At 44.8% G+C, this 25644-nt stretch overlaps 1 protein-coding gene across 2 annotated transcripts in view; it reads right to left on the bottom strand.

Moving 5' to 3' along the window:
- Positions 1–11796, bottom strand: part of plekhg1 (pleckstrin homology and RhoGEF domain containing G1) — a 223352-nt gene extending 211556 nt beyond the window's left edge. For both annotated transcript variants that reach the window (XM_033026136.1, XM_033026139.1), the window contains exon 1: positions 11330–11796. The gene's annotated coding sequence lies outside the window, so the exon portion shown is untranslated. The remainder of the gene's footprint in view (positions 1–11329) is intronic.
- Positions 11797–25644: the final 13848 nt, after the last annotated feature.

The following is a 25644-nucleotide window of genomic DNA, read 5'->3' as shown; positions in this document are numbered from 1 at the left end:
ATACTCATAAAACAAAAAGAATCTGCTGGAAATCCAAAACAAAAGTAGAAAATCCTGCAAATACTCTGCAGGTCAGGCTGCATCAGTGGGAAGAGAAACTAAGTTGATATTTCATTTCAGAGACCCTTTGTTAGAACTGAGAAACCAAGCACAGATTGGTTCCTTCTGCGTGGAGTAACTGTGTTCAAACAGCTTTCTGTTGCAAGCTTCCTGTTGCTTGCCACTTGAATTCTCCATCCCATTCCCACTCTGACCTCTTATTCTACATTACACAGCTCCCACACTATTTTCTCTGAGGTCTTCATATCTATTTTTTCACTTTCTTAATTGCTTCCATTCACTCATTGCCCTGATGCAGGATTCTTGAGGTGAAATGCTGATAATTCCTTCCCCACCCCCCCCCCCCCCCCCCCCCCCGCCCCTCTGCACAGATGTTGCTCATCCCACTGAGGTCCTCCAGCAATTTGCCTTTCGCCCCATTTACTCATCGGTTGGATAAACTTGTTCACAACTAAATCTCCATGTTCATACAAGTTTACTCCCATCAGAGAATCCCCTCTCCCACCCTTCCTACAGACGATAGACACAAAGTGCTGGAGTAACTCAGCGGGTCAGGCAGCATCTCTGGAGAAACATTCAGGTCTGAAGAAGGGTTCCGACCCTAAACTTCACCCATCCTTTTCTTCCAGAGTTGCTGCCTGACCCACTGAGTTACTCTAGCACTTTGTGTCTATCTTCGGTATAAACCATCATCTGCATTTTCTTTCCACATTGCTGCTTTGCAGTTCCGGTGAGGGGTCTCTGACATGAAATGTTAGCTCTGTTTCTCTTTCCACATGTGGCCTGATCTGCTGAGTATTTCAAAACGTTCTGTTTTTGATGTAAATCAACACCATTTGTGAGATTCATCTGTGTGCAAAGTTGTGGCTGTACCCCCCTGCAATACCACAGCGATCAACTTCAAATATATTTATGTGTAGGAAAGAACTGCAGTTGCTGGTTTAAATCGAAGGTAAGACACAAAATGCTGGAGTAACTCAGCAGGACAGGCAGCATCTCTAGAGAGAAGAAATGGGTGATGTTTCGGGTCGAGACCCTTCTTCAGACTGATGTCAGGGGAGGGGGGGCAGAACAAAGATAGAATGTGGTCAGAGACAGTAATACTAATGGGGGAACTGGGAGGGGGAAGGGGATAGAGAGGAAAAGCAAGGGCTATCAGAAGTTAGAGAAGTCAATGCTCTTATCGCTGGGGTGTAAACTACCCAAGCGAAATTTAAATATAGTTAATTAGCTTTAAAGCAGTTTGAAAGCAGAAGAAAAAAAGGGGTAAGGGTAAGAACAGTCAGCCATGGCTCAGTAAAACTATAAAGGATAGTATTCGGCTGAAGGCAAGGGCATATAAGGTAGCCAGAGATAGTGGGAGGGTAGAGGATTGGGAAGCATTTAAAGGTCAGCAAAAAATAACTAAGAGATTAATTAAGACGGGGAAAATAGACTATGAAAGAAATTTAGCGAACAACATAAAAACTAATAGTAAGAGTTTTTATAGCTATATAAAAAGAAAAAGGGTGGCTAAGGTGAACGTTGGTCCATTGGAGGGTGAGACTGGAGAGTTGTTGGTGGGGAACATGGAAATGGCAAAGGCATTAAACGAGTATTTTGTATCAGTCTTCACCATAGAAGACACAAAAAATATTCCAACGCTGGATAAACAGGGGGCGGTAGGAATGGAGGAGCTAAATACTATTAAGATCACCAAGGAGGTGGTATTAGGGAAATTAATGAGACTGAAGGAGGATAAATCCCCTGGGCCTGATGGATTACATCCAAGGGTCTTGAGGGAGATAGCGGTGGGGATTGTGGATGCATTGGTGATAATTTTCCAAAACTCCCTGGAGGCAGGAACGGTCCCAGTGGATTGGAAAATGGCCAATGTAACACCTATATTTAAAAAAGGAAGTAAACAGAAGGCGGGTAACTATAGACCGGTTAGTCTAACATCGGTGGTGGGTAAAATGTTAGAGACAATTATTAAAGAAACACTAACGGGGCACTTGGATAAACATGACTTCATCGGACAGAACCAGCATGGTTTTGTGAAGGGGAAGTCCTGTTTAACGAATCTGCTCGAATTCTTTGAGGAAGTAACAACCCGGGTGGATAAAGGGGAACCGGTGGATGTGGTATACTTGGACTTCCAAAAGGCTTTTGACAAGGTGCCACATAAGAGACTATTGCTAAAAATAAAAAATTATGGGATTGGGGGTAATATATTAGCATGGGTAGAGGATTGGCTAACAAATAGGAAGCAGAGAGTGGGGATAAATGGTTCATACTCGGGATGGCAACCGGTAACTAGCGGGGTTCCGCAAGGGTCGGTGCTGGGACCCCAGTTGTTCACAATTTATATAAATGATTTGGAGGAGGGAACCAAGTGTAATATATCAAAATTTGCGGACGATACAAAAATGGGAGGAAAAGTAGGGGATGAGGAGGATAGGAAGAGTCTGCAAAAGGATATAGATAAGCTAGGTGAGTGGGCAACAACTTGGCAGATGAAATTTAATACTAATAAATGTGAAGTCATTCACTTTGGGAAAAAAAATGATAGGGCAAGTTATTTTCTAAATGAGGAGGAGCTGCGTTGTAATGCAACGCAAAGGGATCTAGGGGTATTAGTACATGAATCACTAAAAGTTAGTATGCAGGTGCAGCAAGCAATCAGGAAGGCCAATGGAGTTTTGGCCTTTATTGCTAGGGGTGTTGAGTATAAAAACACGGAGGTCTTGCTGCAGCTGTACACAGTATTAGTGAGACCACATTTGGAATACTGTGTACAGTTCTGGGGTCCATACTTAAGAAAGGATGTACTAGCCCTGGAGGCAGTGCAGCGAAGGTTTACAAGATTAATTCCTGCAATGAGGGGATTGACATATGAGGAAAGGTTAAGTAGGCTGGAACTCTACTCTTTGGAGTTTAGAAGAATGAGAGGCGATCTCATTGAAACATATAAGATCGTGAGGGGCCTTGATCGGGTGGATGCACTGAGGATGTTCCCAATGATCGGGGAAACTAGAACTAGGGGACATAGTTGCAGAATAAGGGGGGGCTCTTTTAAAACTGAGATGAGGAAGAACTTCTTCACCCAGAGGGTGGTTAATTTATGGAATTCACTGCCCCAGGGAGCAGTGGAAGCAGAAACGTTAAATATATTTAAGTCTAAAATAGATGGTTTTTTAGCTGCCAAGGGGATAAGGGGCTACGGGGAGAGGGCAGGGATATGGACCTAGGTATGGTTAGTATAGTAAGACCTGAGTGATCTCCTGGACAAGTGTCGATCGCCTGGATTGGGGTCGGAGAGGAATTTCCCGGATTTTTTTTCCCGAATTGGACCTGGGTTTTTATCCGGTTTTTTGCCTCCCCCAGGAGATCACGCGGTTCTTGGGGTGGAGAGGGGTGATAGCGGTATAAAGGGGAGGGTAGTGTCTTGTGTTCTGTGTCTTGTGTCTACTGTTTGTGGGTAAGTGTGTCTGTTTAGTGTTCAGCCATGAGCGAATGGCGGTGCGGGCTCGACGGACCTGGTGGTCTACTCTCGCACCTACTTTCTATGTTTCTATGTTTCTATGAAACACTCTGAGGCCAAGAAAGATATTCAGTACATACAAAATCTTCCTTTGTTTATCTTCCTCTCATTTATTATATTTTCTCTCTGTTTCCCCCATCCCCGATAGGCAAAGGGAACGCTATCCTTAAAGTACAATGGGATAATGATGTGCAGTATTATTATTGTTGGGATATACAGTGCCTGTAAACACAGTTCCTGTAAACTGGTCCTCATTAAGTAAAGACTTGCTCCTGGAAGATGCCAGGGCTAATATTCAAGAAAAATAACCAATCATGCATTGCCTATCCAGAAACAAGCAACATTTATTTCAATAGAACACAGTAACTACAGAGGGTGGAATTATGAGCAAAAAGCAAGGTGCTGGAGGAGCTCACTGGATCAGGTGGTATATGTGAAGGGAAAGGACAGACTCTTCAGACTGATGGGGTAGGGGAAGAAAACAGGAAAAGAGAGATGGAGGAGGGCAAAGCCTGGCACGGTGGATACAGGCAAAGGAGCAGGTGATTGGCAGAGGGGTAGAGTAAGTTACAAAGGCTAAAAGTGTAAAGGAATCAAAAGGGTGTCATATGAGAAGTGGTATGTAAAGCAGGAGGGAGGGATATGGGTGAAAGGGGACAGATAGGAGTGGAAAGAGAGGGAGGGGGAAATGAGGAGGTAGGGGATGAGCATACGAAGGCGGGGGAAAGTGTAGTGTGACTAAGGTTTAGTTCAGTTTAGAGATTCAATGTGGAAACAGGCCCTTCGGCCCACCGATCAGCGATCACCGCACACTAACACTATCCCACGCATACCAAGGACAATTTACATTTATACCAAGCCAATTAGCCTACAAACCTGTACATCTTTGGAGTGAAGATGGTTGGAGAAATGTGTTTGCACCTTGGCAGGGGGTGGGCAGATTTATTTCAAAGCTTGGCATCAGTTTCCAGAGTAGCAAAACCCAGTTCTTCAAATTCTTTTACTTCACAGCAGCCTTCATCTGCGTTCTCCTACTTGCCCAGCCTCCCTCACAAACACACAAACACCGCTCAACATCGGGAACAGGGCTGCCCAGTTGGAGCGGTGGTTTAATTCCTGATTTATCCAGTTCTGGGAAAAAGAACACTCGGATTAAATGCGACCAAGTAAAATAATTCACAGAACTTCACGGTAAGGAACATCGGCTTGGATCAAATCATTGGAAGCTTATCATTGGAACCCCCATAGGGATCAGAGGCTGAGATCCTTGGTATGTTGTTACATAGCTGTTTCGGAATTTGCAGGTTGAATCTGTAGACACAGCAAGAAAACAAAATATTCCTGACCTGGGAATCATTTTGTCACTGTTCAGACAGATTACCCTCAGAGATCACCTACCATTTGTGTAACCTGATACTGAAAGGAAAAAAAAAATCAAATCTTGATGTGTAGTTTCATACTGGAAACACAAAAGATTGGACTTCTGTGAGCCATTTATTTGAAGGACATTCACTGTTGGAGGAAATGTGACAACCAGCCTGGGACTGCATGCTCACACAAACATCATTCTGGTAATTTGTCTTAATAATTTCAGTTGAGGGAACAACATCGACCATAAGTTTAGAGTTTAGTTTTGTTTAAAGACACAGCGCGGAAACGTGCTCTTTGGCCCACTGACTCCACGCTGACCAATGATCACCCATACATTTGTTCTATCATAGCGTGGAAAACAGGCCCTTCGGTCCCATTTCTACACACTATCCTACACACCAAGGACAATGGACAATTTACAGAAGCCAATTAACCTACAACCCTGTACGTCTTTGAAATGTGGGAGGAAACCAGAGCATGCTGAGAAAACCCACAAGGTCACGGGAAGAGCGTGCAAACTCCGTACAGACAGCACCCGTAGTCAGGATCAAACTTGGGTCTCTGGCGCTATAAGGTAGTAACTGTACCTATGCACCACTGTGCCGTTGCCCTCGCACAGAAGGCAAGGAGAAATCCCCCCCCCCCTCCCCCTCCCATGCCACTACACAAAGGTAATTTCCGGCAAAACGATTCGCAGAACAAGGTTTAATGGCTCTTCATGAAGTTATACCTCCGACATTGCAGCACTCCCTCAGTGCAGCCCTGTAAGTGGAAGTCCAAATTTTGTGTGCTTATTGGAAGTCGGGGTTATGGAGAGATAAAACATTTAAACAAGCCTTTCCTCCCCCATCAAGTCCGTCCTGGCCATCAACCATTCATTTATACTAATCCTTCTTCGATCCCATTTTATTCTCCCCATATTTCCATGAATTCCTCCCAGATTCTACCATTCACCTGCACTCTAAGGCCCATTTTTACTGTCCAAAAATTAAACTGCTGGAGTAACTCAGCGGGTCAGGCAGAATTTTTGGAGGGTAAATTTTGGAGGGACTGAATGGTCTAATCCTGCTCCTCTGTCTTATGGAAATGGACAGACGACATTTCAGATTCAGACTTTTCTTCGGACTCATCAGTTCGAAGAAGGGCCTGTCCATTTTCCTCCAACGATTCTGCCCGACCCGTTGAGATCCTCTGGCAGTTTATCTTTGCTCCAAGATTCCAGCATCTGCAGTTTCTTGTGTCTCTGTGTGGACCAGTTATGGAGGCCACTTAACCTACCAACCTGCACATCGTTGGTATGTTCTGGTCAACAGTGAATCCTCAACCAAGATCATTGGATTAAATAACAAGTCACTTATCCCAGCCACTGCCTGTGGAACCTTGGCAGTCGCTACATTACAACAGGGACTCCCAATTGAAAAGTGCATCACTAGCTGTGGAGTTCTTTGGTGTATTGCAAAGGCACAATAACAAGTGTCTAAATACAGATTCTTTCTTTTGCCATAATGAAGATAGTTCCATATGTGATGCAATTGTTACCTTGATGTTGTTTACAAAACCGACAGACACAAAAGAGTTTGGTACATAGCTTGGTTTTAGTTTAGTTTATTGTCTCGTGCCCCGAGGTACAGTGGAAAGCTTTTTGTTGCATGCTAGCCAGTCAGCAGAAAGTCTATACCCAATTACAATCGAGCAGTCCACAGTGCACAGATATAGGATAAAGGGAATATGGTATAAAGACCAGTAAAGTCCGATTAAAGATAGTCCAAGGATCTCCAATGAGGTAGATGGTATTTCAGGATCGCTCTCTAGTCATTGATGGGATGGTTCAGTTGCCCGAAGACAACTGGGAAGAAACTGTCCCTGAATCTGGAAGTATGAATGTTCACACTTATATACCTCTTGCCTGATAGGAGAAGAGAGGAGAGAGTGACCAGGGTGAGACTCATCTTTGATTATGCTGGTGGCCTTGCCGAGGCCGTGTACATGGAGTGTATGTGAAGACTGATGTTTGAACTGAATGAGAATGGATCTCACATTCCTTCTCATGGCCAGTTTTCAATAAGGAGAGTATGGGAGGGCTCAGTGGGTAAAATGTGGAAGGCCCAACCTTTAACATTCTGCAGCGATCACCTGAATGGGAATCGGCCCACCCCTGGCCACCACCTTGCCACTGTCTGGTGACTTTCCTGGGTAAGAGCTGGACTAGTTTGGAGGAGAAAGAAAAATCCAAATTATTGAAATAATTTATTTTTCCTGAAAATATCTGTATTTTTTATGAGAGAAACATTATTGTTTTTACCAATAATCCCAAAGGTAATCAATGCATAGCAGAAAATCTATTGCCTTCACTGTGGTGTGGGAGGTTGGGATGTGTGCGGTCGGGTAATGTTCTTATCCATGAACACCTTCAAGACCATCCTTGAACTCACCCCTTTGACCATGATTTTGGTCACCTGCTCCAATAACACATTGCATGATTTGATGTCAAACTTTGTCTGTTGAGATCCTGGTATGTGCTGTAAGTCCATTTGTTCTGTTAAACAGTCTATACAAGCGCCATTTGTTCCACCACTTGGAATATGTTCTTCCACAGTTGCCCACCCTAATCAAGCCAGAATCTTTGAATAGTGTCCCAGAAAATACAAACCAATGTCCAGTTACAAAGCATTACAAATAAACTCTCAGTTGTATCTCAAGTAAGAAAAATAGATTAAAAGTCTTGTCCAAACCAAAGTGTAAAGTTGTCCCATTTGTTACCAGAAACTGAAACAGACATGTACTGTTCCAGCCTGGGAACAAACCCATTAAATTGTTCTTTTATTTCCCTCACAGTCAATGCTGACAGACTCCACATAGAAGCAAATAAGTGCATCAATATAGCTTTAAGCTTTGAACTTTACAAAATACTTTGTGAAGTTCAATGAAACAACAGGGAAGTGGTCATCCCTGAAATGTAGCAGCAGATGTGCACAGGGTCATCTTCACAAAAAGCAAAGTGATACTGAGCTATTCGTCAGATTTCCGTGATCAGGTCATTATCATTTTGCTTTTTGTTGGAGTGTTGTATGAAGAAACAAATTTTGATGGTGTCAAATTATTGTGGGCCATTAGTAATAACTTCCAGCTCACTTCAAAATACTAAAGAAGCAGTATTAAAGCTTGGTCTAACATATCATCCAAAAGACATTGACAGTTCAGCATTGTCTCTGGAGGAGCTTCAATGACTTGAAGCCACAACACTCAGAGGCTGGAGAGCCTCCAGCGAGTACTGCCAATATAGTTCTTGTGTGCATACTTAAAGCACCTTTAATATAGGAAAATAAACCAATACACTTTGCATGAGACAAAAAAAAAAGGCAACCCGCCATAGAATTAGATGTTAGGAGGGGCAAACAAGCGTGGGGTCAAAGAGGTTGGTACGCAATTGCCAAAGGAAGATCAAAAGAGAAGTGACAAATGTGGGCATAATGGAGAGCTCTCAGGGGAACTGCAGGACTGGAAACATCAAAGGTGTTGAGGTTCAGGGTGGCTTCAATGTCTTAATACATGGATCCCCTAACATGCAGGTACTACAAGTAATTGGGAAGACAAACAACTTTACTCATGGGTACAAGAATACAGATGCCTAGCTTCAATTCTACAGAACTCCTGTTGGGATTGCACCTGGGATATTATATACAGGTAGGGTTGAGACACCCATGTGTATTACATGAAGAGAGATTAAGTGGACTGGGTCAAGGCTTTTTTGGGAAGAGTGGTGATCTCCTCGAGACATAGAACATTTCTTATGCGGCTTGATGGGGCGAGGGAAGGTAGATGTCTGAAGAAGGGTCTCGACCCGAAACGTCACCTTTAAAGTGCACATTGTCAGATTTTAATAAAGGCCATTTTTATACATTTATGGTTCCACCATGTAGAAAATTACAGCAGTGTTTATACATAGTACCCCCATTTCAGGGCACCATAATGTTTGGGACACAGCAGTCATGTAAATGAAAGTAGTCATGTTTAGTATTTTGTTGCATATCCTTTACATGTAATGACTGCTTGAAGTCTGCGATTCACAGACATAACCAGTTGCTCAGTGTTTTCTCTGGTGATGCTCACCCAGGCTTTTATTGCAGCCATCTTTAGCTTATGCTTGTTTTTGGGGCTAGTCTCCTTCAGTTTTCTCTTCAGCATATAAAAGGCATGCTCAATTGGGTTGATTGATTTGGCCACTCAAGAATTGACCATTTTTTAGCTGTGAAAACCTCCTTACCAAAACCTCCTTTGTTGCTTTAGCAGTGCGTTTGGGATCATTGTCTTGCTGTAGAATGAACCGCCGCCAATTAGTTTTGAGGCATTTGTTTGAACTTAAGCAGATAGGATGTGTCTATACACTTCAGAATTCATTATGCTACTATCATCAGCAGTTGTATCATCAATGAAGATAAGTGAGCCAGTAACTTCAGCAGCCATACATGCCCAGGCCATAACACCCCCACCACTGTGTTTCACAGATGAGATGATATGCTTTGGATCTTGGGCAGTTCCTTCTCTCCTCCATACTTTGCTCTTGCCACCACTCTGATATAAGTTAATCTTCGTCTCATCTGTCCACAACACCTTTTTCCAGAACTGTGGTTGCTCTTTTAAGTACTTCTTGGCAAGCTGTAACCTGGCCATCCTATTTTTGTAGCTAACCAGTGGTTTGCATCTTGCAGTGTAGCCTCTGTATTTCTATTCATGAAGTCTTGTGTAGGCTGTGGTCATTGACTAATCCACACCTGACTCCTGAAGAGTGCTTCTGATCTGTCGGTGTTTGGGGATTTTTCTTTATTATAGAGAATTCTTCTGTCATCAGCTGTGGAGGTTTTCCTTGGCATGCCAGTCCCTTTGCGATTAGTAAGCTCACCAGTGCTCTCTTCTCAATTATGTTCCAAACAGTTGATTTTGGTAAGCCTAAGGTTTGGCAGATGTATCTAACAGTTTTATTCTTGTTTCTCAGTCTCATAATAGTTTCTTTAACTTTCATTGGCACAACTTTGGTCCTCATGTTGATAAACAGCAATAAAAGTTTCCAAAGGTGATGGAAAGACGGAAGGAAAGACTAAATGCTGAGAGCTCTCTTATACCTGCATTAAGGAGGCATTTAAGCACACCCGAACAATTACAAACTCCTGTGAAGCCATGTGTCCCAAACATTATGGTGTCGTGAAATGGGGGGGACTATGTATGAACACAGTTGTAATTTCTATATGGTGAAACAAAAATGTATAAAAATACCCTTTAATAAAATCTGACAATGTGCACTTTAACCACATGTTGTTTTTTTTCCTATTACAAATCTCAAATTGTGGAGTACAGAGGCAAATAAATAAATGATAGGTCTTTGTCCCAAACATTATGGAGGCCATTGTATATTCCTTCTGCTGGCTTCACTACTCTTTAGCAACTCTTTAATAATCTTTTGTCTTACATCTTGTCTTTGCATTTCTGGCTTTTGTCCAACTATTTGCCTCTCATAAAACTTCCTTCACCTGTTTCAACCTACTACCCGCTGTACTTGGTACTGCCTCTCCTCGCTTCCAGCTTTCCTTCCAATCCCCACCTTACAATCAGTCTGAAGGATCCCAACCCAAAACATCACCTGTCCATGTTCTCCAGAGATGCTACCTGACTCTGCAAACGCTGAGTTACTCCAGCAAGTTGTGTCGTTTTTTTTGGTAAACAGCATCTGCAATTCCTTGCTCATATAATCCTTTTTTTATTTACAGGCTACTGAGTTACAAATATTAGCTAACACCTCAGATAAACGCTTTTCTTTATATCAACTTTGCCCGTTGTCATGGGATTAGTTTTGTCCAAATTAAGCATCAGGCGAGGTAAGCGTTAAAGTTTCACCTGAGAGTCATCCTGAAGATTGTCCGTCTAAAGCCTAGCCCTAAATGAAGTGAAAGCTGCAACTGGTTTGGGGCTCCAAACTTTAACCATCAAGTGACGCACTTGAACCGTTTTGTAGCTGGTTCTACTGTCAAATCCCAGGCTAGGCTTCTGAAAAGCGAGTCGTGCTAAAACCGTCAACGCGCAGTGTCTTCAACATGAAAGACGTTCATTTAACACATCCGCTGACCTGGGAGAGATGTCTGCCTCCCTCACAGAAAAATCACCGCTTGTAAGCACAGACATCAAGCGAAGCTCCCCCACCCACCCCCCAACAACAACCAGTGCATCGACTCCCAAGATAGGAGACGCTTCTCTGTTACTGCTGAGACTGCACTTCTCCGCTCACCCTTGCAAAATGTTTCACGCGTGCGGCAAGTTTTACATTCTATCTGGCTTGGTTTGATGAGCGGCCGCCGTGAGAAGGAAAAATCGCTGCGAACTTACCCAGCTCTTTAAACTCCGTCCAAAGCCTCTGCCGTGCTCCCGCAGCCGATTAACAATGAGGTACTTCTGAATGGTGGGAGATCCGAGTCCCAATACACCGTGCATATCCTCCAGTCTACTGACGCCACTCCCTAGCTACAGTACAGCCTTTGGCTAGAGCTGCACTTTACTGAAAGAGCTTGGATCGGCCTCCCTGGCCTTCAGCCAGCCACACAGCTGAGTTGCAGTCACATCACCACTGCAGCAATAAGCATGAATGTCCCTGGGTCCTGAACACTTTATTTTCTTTTTTCCACCATAACTATTTCCTGAAACCACGATATATATATATATATATATTTTAAATACGTCAGCAGAAGAGTCTTTGGACACTGGAATCTCAATCAGTGGTGCCTATTTTATCGGAACCATTGTGTTTTCGTTCAGTTGCTCCATTTTCGGGCTCTCACCCTGCATGCGAGCAGAAGTAGCCGAACAAGGCTGTAGCCTGCACCCGCGTTACCTCTAAAGGCTGCAGCGCCATTGCAAAGCACTAGAAGGCGCAAGTGAGCAACTGAAGCTCTCCAACAGCGAGAAGCTGTCAACATTTCAGATTACCAGACTGCAAAGATTCAGATTCAGATTCAACTTTAATTGTCATTGTCTGTGTACAGTACAGAGACAACGAAATGCATTTAGCATCTCCCTGGAAGAGCGACATAGCATATGATTTGAATAAAGATTTACATTGGCATATATTGGAATTGACATTTCGTTTGGACCTCAAGGGGTCCAAATGACAATAAATTGAATTGTATTGTATTGTATTGTATATATACAGACATAGTGTTTTTCCTGGAGGAGTGTGGGGGGGGGGGGGGGGGGGGTGATTGGCAGTCACCGAGGTACGTTGTTGAGTAGAGTGACAGCCGCCGGGAAGAAGCTGTTCCTGGACCTGCTGGTCCGGCAACGGAGAGACCTGTAGCGCCTCCCGGATGGTAGGAGGGTAAACAGTCCATGGTTGGGGTGAGAGCAGTCCTTGGCGATGCTGAGCGCCCTCCGCAGACACCTCAGATGAACGCTTTTCTTTATATCAACTTTGCCCATTGTCATGGGATTAGTTTTGTCCAAATTAAGCATCAGGCGAGGTAAGAGTTTAAAGTTTCACCTGAGAGTCATCCTGAAGATTGTCCGTCTAAAGCCTAGCCCTAAATGAAGTTAACCATCAAGTGACGCACTTGAACCGTTTTGGGTCTTGATCTGGTGCCAACCAGAAGCAAGGAGGCTAAAGAAACATGCCCTCATGAGGCAAACACTTCTTCGGGAGGAAGTAAACGCTGTTAATAAAAGATTTGCATTTATAAAAGTGCCTTTCACAAAAGAACATCACCTCATATTCTAATTTGGGTGTTTACTACCCAACATTGAATTCTTCAATATTAGGTAATTACACGCCCCACGACCCACGACCCCCCCCCCCCCCCTCCCCTCCCCTCCCCCTCCCCCTCCCCCTCCCTGTGCCCCACCTGAACTCACAGCTATTTTTCCCCTTTCATCTACATACCTCCCTCTAGCTTCACAATTCGTAACTCTTCAATCCTTTTGTTTCACATCTTCTGTCTTTTTATCTCTGGCCTTTATCCAACCATCTGCTGATCAAATAACTCCTCATCTATTACCTGCCAGGCCTTGTCCTGCCCTCCTCTCTTCGAGCTTTCTCTCCCCCCCCCCCCCCCCCCCGCCAAAAAAAAACACTGGAAGAACCCGACCTGAACATACCTTAACTACCGTGTTTATTTCTCACAAGCACCAGATATGAACTGGAAATGTTAAAAGTCTTACCAGTAGCAAAAACAACAAGTAAGTATACAACAAAATAATCAGTTATTCTAAGTAAACTGGATTATGACTTCAGCATTTTAGAGTGCAAGATCCAAGTGCATAGAACACCTTGCTAGTGTAAAAAGTGCGTGGTGATTCAATGCTGAGTTTGGGATATGATGCGGGGTGGTTCAAGAGCATGGTGGTTAATGGGAAGTAGTCCAGAGTTCAAGCGATCACCTATTCATACCAGTTCAATGTTATCCCAGTTTGCGCATAATGAGATCCCACTTTGCGCATAATGAGATCCTACAAAACTGCAGGGACCTGATTATTAGATTTATAAATGGTGGATGAAAGATAAATGTTGGCCAGGAAACTGACTTTGTTTTACTCAGAGTTCAATGTCTCAATTATCTCTGAAGAAAGGTTTCGACCTGAAACGTTGCCTATTTCCTTCGCTCCATAGATGCTGCCTCACCCTCTGAGTTTCTCCAGCATTTTTGTCTAACTTCTCAATTATCTCTGCAGTGCAGCACTCCTTCACTTCTAGGACAATGAGGTGAAATCATAAATTCAGCACTTTGACCTCTGGAGTGGAATTGGTCCTGAATGTCTTTGGATTTATGCTGACACAAGGAACTGCAGATGTTGGTTTATGAAAAGGACACAAAGTGTGCAGGAGTAACTCAGCAGATTAGGCAGCATCTCTGGAGAACATGGATAGGTGAAATTCCAGGTTGAGACCCTCATTCAGAATCCAAATGTTACCTATCCATGTGTTTTTCACTTGGGTGGCCTACAACACTGGTCTGAGTGCAGGTAGATGGGACTAGGTGAGAGTAAGTGTTCGGCACGGACTAGAAGGGCCGAGATGGCCTGTTTCCGTGCTGTAATTGTTATATGGTTAACAGTGGTATGCATTGAATTCTCTAATTTAAAGTAATTTCTACTTACACTGCCCTCCCCTCCCCCTCACCCACCCTAGTCCTTTTTTTTAACCAGTTTCACAGTTCTCCACATTGTTACCCTCTTGAGATCACACCTTCCCCAGCCAACAATGGGTGCATCTGGCACTGCCCCGCCTGAGGTCATTTGTGGCTGGCCTTGATTGATCCTGGTCTTTTCTCACCTCCAGCTCTTCACTTCCACCCTCTACTTTCAGTCTGAAGAAGAGTCCCAACCCGAAACATCACCCATTCTTTTTCTCCAGAGATACTGCCTGCCCCACTGAGTTACTCCTGCACTTTGTGTCTTTTTTTGGATTTGTGTTGTTCAGTTTGAAACAGGTAGAGGTACAGACCTTCGTAGCTATTCCACACCATGACCTTCACAAAATGTAAATCACTGCACTAATTTAGTTTGTCTAATTAGTTCTTGTGCTTGAGAATACTTTCAATTTTTGAAAGATAATTGATTGTAAAATTACACTACGGTGACCAAATTTAGAATTTTACGGCCCAATTCACAGTCCTATCATTTAACAGGTAGCAGAGGGACTTCTGCGGAAGTGACTCACAGGATAACACAGCACATCATTGTTTGGTGGTCATTGCACAATTATGGAAATGCCCCAGGAACGCACCATTAGTCTCTTGGACTGTAGCCACCTCCCCACTAGGTCACAGTTGATTTATACTTCAGTTGTGCTTCCTAGTCTTTTTTAATAAATAATCCTTGATACCCTAACCTAACAAACATCTCAATCTTGATAGCTCCAATTACCTAGCAGCATCCATGTCCTTTTAGGGAACAATTCCACATTTCCAGTATCCTTTTCCTGAAAGGACTGGCTCTAATTTTAGGATCGTGACATCTTGCTCTGGATATTTCCCCACAAGAGAAAATAATTCCGCTGCACTTCCCCTGATCAATCTTTTTTATCATTTTGAGCACCACAATCATATTCCTCCTTGACCTTATAAACACATGGGAATAAATTCCACGTTTATGGTATCTCTATTCACAATTTAACCCTTTAAGTCCTGATATCAGTCCAGGAATCATTATTGCACTTCCAAAGACCAATATACCCTTCGTGAAAAAAAGGACAGAATACTGGTGTAACAGCAGGTCAGTCGGCATCCCAGGACAGACAGGCGAGATTTGGGTCGGAACCCTTCAAAGAGTCCCAACCCGAAACGTCACCTGTCCATGTTCTCCAGGGATGCTGCCTGGCCTGCTGAATTTCTCCAGCACTTTGTGCCTTTTTTTGTAGGAAAGCACCTGCAGTTCCTTGTTTCAACTTCTATTCTCTTCCTGAGTTGAGGAGGAGGAGCCATCTTGGTGAACGGCTGCTAGCAGCAGCCGTCCGTCTTAAATTCGTTTTTTTTTTAGTTTTTAGTGAGTCCTGTTTTTTTGTTTGTAGGGGATATGGTCTTTTAATGTGGGGGGGTAGGTGTTACTTTATTTATAGGTCCCTACCTGGTCGGTGTGGCAGCCTTTTTTCCGGGCTGCCCGTCGACCCGTCGGCGTGGCCTACCAGCGGGCTTGGAGCGCCGTTTCTTGGCGGGAACCACCCAGCACCTCGGCCTGCGTGGCGGCACTGCATTGGAGCGCTGGAGCGCTGGAGCGGAGCGGAGCGGAGCGGAGCGGAGCGGGCGATGCCTTGCCTGGGTCGCCGCGCTGGAGCTCTGGCGAGCTGGACCGCCGTGAGCAACATCTCCGGGCTGCGGGTTTGCGGAGCGGAGAGGCGGCGTGCGTAGAGGCGGCAAGGCGGCAGTGACGAGAGCGGGCGCCGACTTTTTCATCTGGAGCCTAGGAGCGCCAAACCGGCGCGGCCTTGTCGGCTTCGGCAGCCGCGGGCTCCAACCAAGAAGCGGCCGTTCCAAGTGGCCCAGCCGCCGAAAGGACTCTCCCGACGCCGGGGCAAGACCACCCGGTGAGAACGGCCAGGGACATCGGGCCTCCGTAGAGGCAATTGCGGTGGCCCCAATAGGCCTGACTTTGGGGTGAACATGGGGTGGGGACTGGACATTGTGCCTTCCTCCACAGTGCTATCCACTGTGGGGGGATGATTTTTTTTTGTCTAACTAGTCTTGTAGGTCTGTGTCCAAGATGGCTGCCGTGAAGGGAGAGTGGACGCTGGCACGAATTGGTTGCCGCTGCTCTCTCTTCACACTGTGTTTTTGATTTTCTGTTTTTGGATTGAATTCTGTTTTTAATTTGTGTCATTGTGATGTCTTTAATTACTTGTTTTACTCCGATTATATGTTTTTATTCCGATTACTATGTAAGGTGTCCTTGAGATTTTGTATGAAAGGCGCCCATTAAATATAAAATTTATTATTATTATTATTATGCAGAGCTGAATGCGGAATCCAAATCACACCGTGTAACTGAAGTATCACTTTCATGTGCCTTCCCACTCCCTTACAATAAAGTATCGCATTTCAGTGGCCCTCACAGTGACAGTGGATAACCTGTGTGCCTGGACACACAAATTTGTCAGGTTGACCGTCATAAGATCAAGACAACACACCCTGTATCAGGAGTTTGAACATGAAATCATTGATTGTATCCCAACCTGCCACTGAATTCATCCAATCTGGAGATAGTCATAGAGACATACAACACGAAAACATGCCCTTCGACCTAATACATCCATGCTGAGCAAGATGCCCCATCTAAGCCAGTCCTATTTACCCCTGTTTGGCTTATAACCCTGAAAACCTTTCCAATCTATGTATCTGTCCAAGTGTCTTTTAAATGCTGTTATAGTCCCTGCCTCAACTACCACCTCTACCAGCTCATTCTGTATACCACCACCCTCAGTGTAAAAATGTTTTCCCTCAGGTTCCTATTAACTCGTGCCTCTCTTACCTTCTCTCCATCTCCAATCTTATTGTCAACAACCACACACTTACCTCCTCCAAGACACAAGTAGCACAGTTAGATTTAGCTCTTTGGGCTAAAGGAATCAAGGGATATGGGGAAAAAACGTGGTACTGAATTTAGATGATCAGCCATAATCATATTGAATGGCGGTGCTGGATCAGCCATAATCATATTGAATGGCCTACTCCTGCACCTATTTTTCTATGTTTCTATGCCCTGGGAGATGCAGTATTTCAACCTGTTCCCATGACCAAGAGAACTGACTTCTGGCACTCCCAGTGCAGCAATGATGGATCGTTGTGCTGTTGAGAATGTCATAATTGTGGAGCAGTCATTTTGTGAAACGTGTCAAATGTTAAATTTTAAATCTGTTATCTCGTCCCACACACCATGATCATTCACGAGTGGTTGATACCATTGTTATGAATTCCCAGTATAAGGTGATTGGGAAGAACATGAAGCCCAGAGACTTCTCAACAATTATTATAGACTCATCAATTAAAGATTCATCTTCAGCTCATCAATGACTTGATACATACCGACAACAAAAATAAAATGAAACTCTCTTTATTGTGGAATAAGATTAGAAGGAAGAAAATCATTTTTTTAATCTATTATTTAGAGTGCAGCTTTTTGAACGAGAAGCACAATGTATCCCTTTCGTAGTCTTCCCATAGACTTAAAGATCTTTTACTTTCCAATTAAATATGCAATCCCTGTTGAACATGACAGACACTTTTTCTGCCAGTACATTCCAGACTGTATCATCTCATTGAAAACAGAAGGACACTTTGTGCTGTTATATATGCCAGGTGATTCAGTTGTGCAGCACAGTGGTGCATTAGTCAAGCCTCTGTCCCACAGCAGCAGAGAAGTGGTTTCAAGCCTAATCGTGGGTGCTGCCAAGCTGTGTGGAGCTTGCACATTTTCCTGTGTAGGTTTTCTCTAGGTGCTTCAGTTTCCTCTCACATCCCAGAGGTGAGTGGGTTGGTAGGTTAATCGACCACTGTAAATTGCCTACCGTGTCGGTGAGTGGCAGAGTTAGTAGGAATATGGCGAGAATAAATTGGAATTAGTGCAGGATTTGCATAAATGGGTGCTTGATAATTGATGCCAACTCATTGGGCTCAAGGTTAGTTAAAACAAATGTATGTCCCTTGCAGTCAGAAACAGGTGAATTGATCATGGGGAACAAAGACATGGCAGACCAATTGAATAACTACTTTGGTTCTGTCTTCACTAAGGAAGACATAAATAATCTGCCGGAAATAGCAGGGGACCGGGGGTCAAATGGAGGAACTGAGTGAAATCCAGGTTAGTCGGGAAGTGGTGTTAGGTAAATTGAATGGATTAAAGGCCGATAAATCCCCAGGGCCAGATAGGCTGCATCCCAGAGTACTTAAGGAAGTAGCCCCAGAAATAGTGGATGCATTAGTGATCATTTTTCAAAACTCTTTAGATTCTGGAGTAATTCCTGAGGATTGGAGGGTAGCTAATGTAACCCCACTTTTTAAAAAGGGAGGGAGAGAGAAACGGGGAATTACAGACCAGTTAGTCTAACATCAGTAGTGGGGAAAATGCTAGAGTCAGTTATTAAAGATGGGATAGCAGCACATTTGGAAAGTGGTGAAATCATTGGACAAAGTCAGCATGGATTTATGAAAGGTAAATCATGTCTGACGAATCTTATAGAATTTTTCGAGGATGTAACTAGTAGAGTGGATAAGGGAGAACCAGTGGATGTGTTATATCTGGACTTTCAGAAGGCTTTCGACAAGGTCCCACATAAGTAATTAGTATACAAACTTAAAGCACACGGTATTGGGGGTTCAGTATTGATGTGGATAGAGGTACACAAAAATGCTGGAGAAACTCAACGGGTGCAGCAGCATCTATGGAGCGAAGGAAATAGGCGACGTTTCGGGCCAAAACCATTCTTCAGACTGATGGGGGGTGGGGGGGGAGAAGGAAAGAAAAAGGGAGGAGGAGGAGCCCGAGGGCGGGGGGATGGGAGTAGACAGCTCGAGGGTTAAGGAAGGGGAGGAGACAGCAAGGGCTAGCAAAACTGGGAGAATTCAATGTTCAACCCAGGCGGAATATGAGGTGCTGTTCCTCCAATTTCCGGTGTTGCTCACTCTGGCAATGGAGGAGACCCAGGACAGAGAGGTCGGATTGGGAATGGGAGGGGGAGTCGAAGTGCTGAGCCACCGGGAGTTCAGGTAGGTTATTGCGGACTGAGCGGAGGTGTTCGGCGAAACGATCGCCCAACCTTCGCTTAGTCTCCCCGATGTAAATCAGCTGACATCTAGAGCAGCGGATGTAGTAGATGAGGTTGGAGGAGATACAGGTGAACCTTTGTCGCACCTGGAACGACTGCTTGGGTCCTTGAATGGAGTCGAGGGGGGAGGTGAAGGGACAGGTGTTGCATTTCCTGCGGTTGCAACGGAAAGTGCCCGGGGAGGGGGTGGTACGGGAGGGAAGGGAAGAATTGACAAGGGAGTTGCAGAGGGAGCGGTCTTTGCGGAAGGCAGACATAGGGGGAGATGGGAAGGTGTGGCGAGTGGTGGGGTCACGTTGGAGGTGGCGGAAATGGCGGAGGATTATTTGTTGTATTTGCCGGCTGGTGCTGTGAAAGGTGAGGACTAGGGGGACTCTGCCCTTGTTGTGAGTGCGGGGATGGGGAGAGAGAGCAGTGTTGCGGGGTATGGATGAGACCCTGGTGCGAGCCTCATCTATGGTGGCGGAGGGGAATCCCCGTTCCCTGAAGAACAAGGACATTTCCGATGTCCTGGTGTGGAACGTCTCATCCTGGGAGCAGATGCGGTGTAGGCGAAGGAATTGGGAGTAGGGGATGGAGTCTTTACAGGGGGCAGGGTGGGAGGACGTGTAGTCCAGATAGCCATGTGAGTCAGTTAGTTTGTAGTGTATGTCAGTCAGAAGTCTGTCCCCTGCGATGGAGTATGTCGGTCAGAAGTCTGTCCCCTGCGATGGAGTATATACACTACAAACCTGTCCCTTCACCTCCTCCCTCGACTCCATTCAAGGACCCAAGCAGTCGTTCCAGGTGCGACAAAGGTTCACCTGTATCTCCTCCAACCTCATCTACTGCATCCGCTGCTCTGGATGTCAGCTGATTTACATCGGGGAGACTAAGCGAAGGTTGGGCGATCGTTTCGCCGAACACCTCCGCTCAGTCCGCAATAACCTACCTGAACTCCCGGTGGCTCAGCACTTCGACTCCCCCTCCCATTCCCAATCCGACCTCTCTGTCCTGGGTCTCCTCCATTGCCAGAGTGAGCAACACCGGAAATTGGAGGAACAGCACCTCATATTCCGCCTGGGTTGCTTGCGTCCGGATGGCATGAACGTTGAATTCTCCCAGTTTTGCTAGCCCTTGCTGTCTCCTCCCCTTCCTTAACCCTCGAGCTGTCTCCTCCCATCCCCCCGCCCTCGGGCTCCTCCTCCTCCCTTCCTTCTCCCCCCAACCCCCATCAGTCTAAGAAGGGTTTCGGCCCGAAACGTCACCTATTTCCTTCGCTCCATAGATGCTGCTGCACCCGCTGAGTTTCTCTAGCATTTTTGTGTACCTTCGATCTTCCAGCATCTGCAGTTCCTTCTTGAACACTTGATGTGGATAGAGAACTGGCTCGCAGACAGGAAGCAAAGAGTAGGAGTAAACAGGTCCTTTTCAGAATGGCAGGCAGTGACTAGTGGGGTACCGCAAGGCTCAGTGCTGGGACCCCAGCTATTTACAATATATATTTATGATTTGGATGAGGGAATTGAATGCAACATCTCCAAGATTGCGGATGACACGAAGCTGGGGGGCAGTGTTAGCTGTGAGGAGGATGCTAGGAGGCTGCAAGGTGACTTGGATAGGTTGGGTGAGTGGGCAAATGCATGGCAGATGCAGTATAATGTGGATAAATGGGAGGTTATCCACTTTGGTGGCAAGAACAGGAAAGTAGACTATTATCTGAATGGTGGCCGATTAGGAAAAGGGGAGATGCAACGAGACCTGGGTGTCATGGTACACCAGTCATTGAAAGTAGGCATGCAGGTGCAGCAGGCAGTGAAGAAAGTGAATGGTATATTAGCATTCATAGCAAAAGGATTTGAGTATAGGAGCAGGGAGGTTCTACTGCAGTTGTGCAGGGTCTTGGTGAGACCACACCTGAAGTATTGCGTACAGTATTGGTCTCCTCGTCTGAGGAAAGACATTCTTGCCATAGAGGGAGTACAGAGAAGGTTCACCAGACTGATTCCTGGGATGGCAGGACTTTCATATGAAGAAAGACTGGATAGACTTGGCTTGTACTCACTAGAATTTAGAAAATTGAGGGGCAATCTTATAGAAACTTACAAAATTCTTAAGGGGTTGGTCAGGTTAGATGCAGGAAGATTGTTCCTGATGTTGGGGAAGTCCAGAACACGGGGTCACAATTTAAGGATAAGGGGGAAGTCTTTTAGGACCGAGATGAGAAAAACATTTTTCACCCAGAGAGTGGTGAATCTGTGGAATTCTCTGCCACAGAAGGTAGTTGAGGCCAGTTCATTGGCTTATTTAAGAGGGAGTTAGATGTGGCCCTTGTGGCTAAAGGGATCAGGGGGTATGGAGAGAAGGCAGGTACAGGATACTGAGTTGGATGATCAGTCATGATCATATTGAATGGCGGTGCAGGCTCGAAGGGCCGAATGGCCTACTCCTGCACCTATTTTCTATGTTTCTATGTTTCTAAGGGCTTGTTTCCGTGCTGTGTCGCTCTTTGATTCTTTGAGAATCTGCTTCTTGTTTAAGGTAAATTCACATGATGGTTGAAACGGATATTGTAATAACCGGAGCAATTACAACACAGTCTGCTTTGAGGATGAGAAAGCCAACTTGTCCAGGATGTTGCTGGCATGCACTGCATACTTTGATGGATTGTCGCCGGAAATGATATATTACGTAGCACTTTGCACATGAGTTTTAGCCATCGTACACCAGCAGTGAGTCATTTTTAGTTCCAATGACCACCCATTCCATTGAACAAAATTCCAGCCTAATCGCTGTTGCTTGAATCAAGCATGCCTGTCAACCTAGCCTTGACAAAGTGCTGAAGGATGTGCACAGGGCCACGTGTATTAAGGGAACTGGAAAAGCTGCATCCTAGTAATGCCCCTGGGACAATGAAGCAGCAACAGTACCGGAATCGCTCATGTAACAGACTTCCCTGCTCCTGTTCTGCAGCTAAAAGCAGGATTCCTCTGAAGTTTTTAACCTCTTAAGAGATGGACTATGGACTGTCAGAAGTTTACATTTTCCAGATTTATGAACGCAATGATTGGAAATTTGATAACTTGAACCATGTTCTGTGTATGTGAGTTAAGTGCTACTTGTACATTGCAATGATCCTAAGACCCTACCTTGTGCCTACAATGCACCTCATACTTTGATGTAATCATTGGAGTCTCTTGTTGCAGTTTCAAACCCACAATTATAATCTCAACAATGAGTTACTTCTGCAAGAAAGTTTGGCATGTTGGCATGTCATGTGGCATGTTGAGAATGGCATGTTAGCCTTTATAACAAGAGGAGTTGAGCATAGGAGGACATATTGGTCAGTGTGGGCAAGTTGGGCCGAAGGGCCTGATTCCATGCTCTGTGACTCTAAGACTCTAGGTCTCAGGAACAAGGTCCACTCCAGGGAACTGAGCATATAACCCAAGCTAGAATGAGTACAGTACAGAGAGAGTGTGATACTGTTGCCGATGTGTTGTGGATGATACAGTAAACCAAAGCTTTGTCTGCCAGTCAGTTGGAGTAAAAGATCCAATGGCACTTGTTTCAACAAAGAGGAAGGGAATTATGCTGTTTCCTGGCCAATATTTAATCAACGTAGTTAAACCAGATTGTCTGATCAGTATCACATTATCTGTTGGACCTTGCTATGCACAAACTGGCTGCTGTATTTCCAACATTACAATATAAGTAAACACATGAGACTCAAAAGACTACAGATCCTGTACTCTGGAGCAAACTTACAAACTGGAGAAACATAGCGGGTCAACCAAAGCCCTGCATTAAACTGGAATATCCACCATCTCTCTGCCTCCACAGATGCTGCCTGGCCCACAGCCAGTTTATTCTTTGAAGAAATCAGAAATTCACTGGTTCCGATGCACCTTGGGATGTCCTGAGATTGTGGAATGTTAGTGTCTTCTTAAATTCTTTCCCACCTCAAAGTAGAGAAGACAATACAAATCTCAAACTGAACCACAATTAAATGATCACAGAATATAACCACTATTGTCATACCTGGAAGGCAGCTTAAGTGAAAAGGCTGCATAAAATCTTATAAAACTAGAAGTTATGAGTGCTGTCAGATACAAGTCGGACTTTTAATATTTAGTAATGTTACTGACTGCTCATCACAAATAGCAGTGATAATTTTAGCAAGCCAAGCTTTCATTAGCTTGAACATAGCATATAAGCAAGAAAGCTATGGTACAACAGTTGGACTATAGCTGGAATACTGCGTGTAATTCTGGTCACCACGTTAGATGAGAAACATGATTCCATTGGAGAGCGTGCAGAAGAGATTTACCAGCATGTTGCCAGAAATGGAATGTTTCAGTTACAAAGAGACTGGGTTTATTTTCCTTAGGGTGGAGCAGGCTGAAAAGGGACCAATGAGGTATACAGATTTTGAGGGCACGGATAGGACAGATAATGAGGAACTTAGTGGAGCTATCTGTGACCAGAGGGTGAAGGTTTAAGATAAGGAGGAGGAGATTTAGAAGAGATGAGAGGAATAACATTTTCATCCAGCAGTTGGTTGAAACCTGTAACACACTGCCTGAGGGGATAGTGGAGGCAGGTACTTTTATATCATTTAAGTATTTACATTTGGACAGGTTGGGTGAGTGGGCAGATGCATGGCAGATGCAGTTTAATGTGGATAAATGTGAGGTTATCCATTTTGGTAGCAAAAACAGGAAGGCAGATTACTATCCAAATGGTGTCAAGTTGGGAAAAGGGGAAGTACAACGGGATCTGGGGGTCGTTGTTCAACAGTCAATTAAAGTAAGCATGCAGGTGCAGCAGGCAGTGAAGAAAGCGAATGGCATGTTGGCCTTTATAACAAGAGTTGAGTATTGGAGCAAAGAGGTCCTTCTGCAGTTGTATAGGGCCCTAGTGAGACCACACCTGGAGTATTGTGTGCAGTTTTGGTCCCCTAATTTGAGGAAGGACATTCTTGCTATTGAGGGAGTGCAGCATTGGTTTACAAGGTTAATTCCCGGGATGGCGGGACTGAGATATGCTGAGAGAATGGAGCGGCTGGACTTGAATACTCTGGAGTTTAGAAGGATGCGAGGGGATCTTATTGAAACATATAAGATTATTAAGGGTTTGGACAAGCTAGAGGCAGGAAACATATCCCCAATGTTGGGGGAGTCCAGAACCAGGGGCCACAGTTTAAGAATAAGGGGTAAGCCATTTAGAACGGAGACGAGGAAACACTTTTTCTCACAGAGAGTTGTGAGTCAGTGGAATTCTCTGCCTCAGAGGGCGGTGTAGGCCAGTTCTCTGGATACTTTCACGAGAGTGCTTGATAGGGCTCTTAAAGATAGCGGAGTCAGTGGATATGGGAAGGAGGCAGGAACGGGGTACTGATTGTGGATGGTCAGCCATGATCACATTGAATGGCAGTGCTGGCTTGAAGGGCCGAATGGCCTACTCCTGCACCTATTGTCTATTGTCTATTAGCATTTAAAATGCAATGGCAGAACACACCATGGGCCGATTGCTGAGTAAGTGGCAATAGTACAGATGATGACCAACATAGCAGCGGTGGGACAAAAGGTGCATTTCTGACTATGATTATGTTTTACATTTGGCATGGTGGTGCAGGGGCAGCACAACGGCACAGCGGTAGAGTTGCTGCCTTACAGCACCAGAGACCCAGAGTCAATCCTGACTATGGTTGCTATCTGTAAGGAGTTTGCATGTTCTCTCTGTGGCCGTGTGGATTTCCTCTGCGTGCTCCCTTTTCTACACACATTCTAAAGATGTGCAGGTATATAGGTTAATTGGCTTTGTAAATTGTCCCTAGTGTGTAGGATAAATTAGTGTATGGGTGATTGTTGGTTGCCGTGAACTCGGTGGACCAAAGCGTCTGTTTCCACGCTGTATCTCTAAACTAAAGTAAATTACCAGTTAGGGATGTACCAGCAAGGGATTCGCACAGTGATCACTGCTGATCACTCACAAAGTGAAAACTCCAATTAAGCACATGCACATTTTTTAAATTCATTCTTAGGATTTGTGCATTGCTGCAACCTTGAACATTTAGTGCCTCTTATAGTAGAAACATAGAAAATAGGTGCAGGAGTAGGCCATTCGGCCCTTCGAGCCTGCACCGCCATTCAATATGATCATGGCTGATCATCCAACTCAGTATCCTGTACCTGCCTTCTCTCCATACCCCCTGATCCCTTTAGCCACAAGGGCCACATCTAACTCCCTCTTAAATATAGCCAATGAACTGGCCTCAACTACCTTCTGCTGGCAGAGAATTCCAGAGATTCACCACTCTCTGTGTGAAAAATGTTTTCCTCATCTCGGTCCTAAAAGATTTCCCCCTTATCCTTAAACTGTGACCCCTTGTCCTGGACTTCCCCAACATCGGGAACAA

Source organism: Amblyraja radiata, chromosome 8 (assembly GCF_010909765.2).
Source record: "Amblyraja radiata isolate CabotCenter1 chromosome 8, sAmbRad1.1.pri, whole genome shotgun sequence".
In the NCBI taxonomy this organism is placed as follows: Eukaryota; Metazoa; Chordata; class Chondrichthyes; order Rajiformes; family Rajidae; genus Amblyraja; species Amblyraja radiata.
Note: the sequence above shows the minus strand (reverse complement) of the source record. Positions and strands in the feature narration are given on the sequence as shown.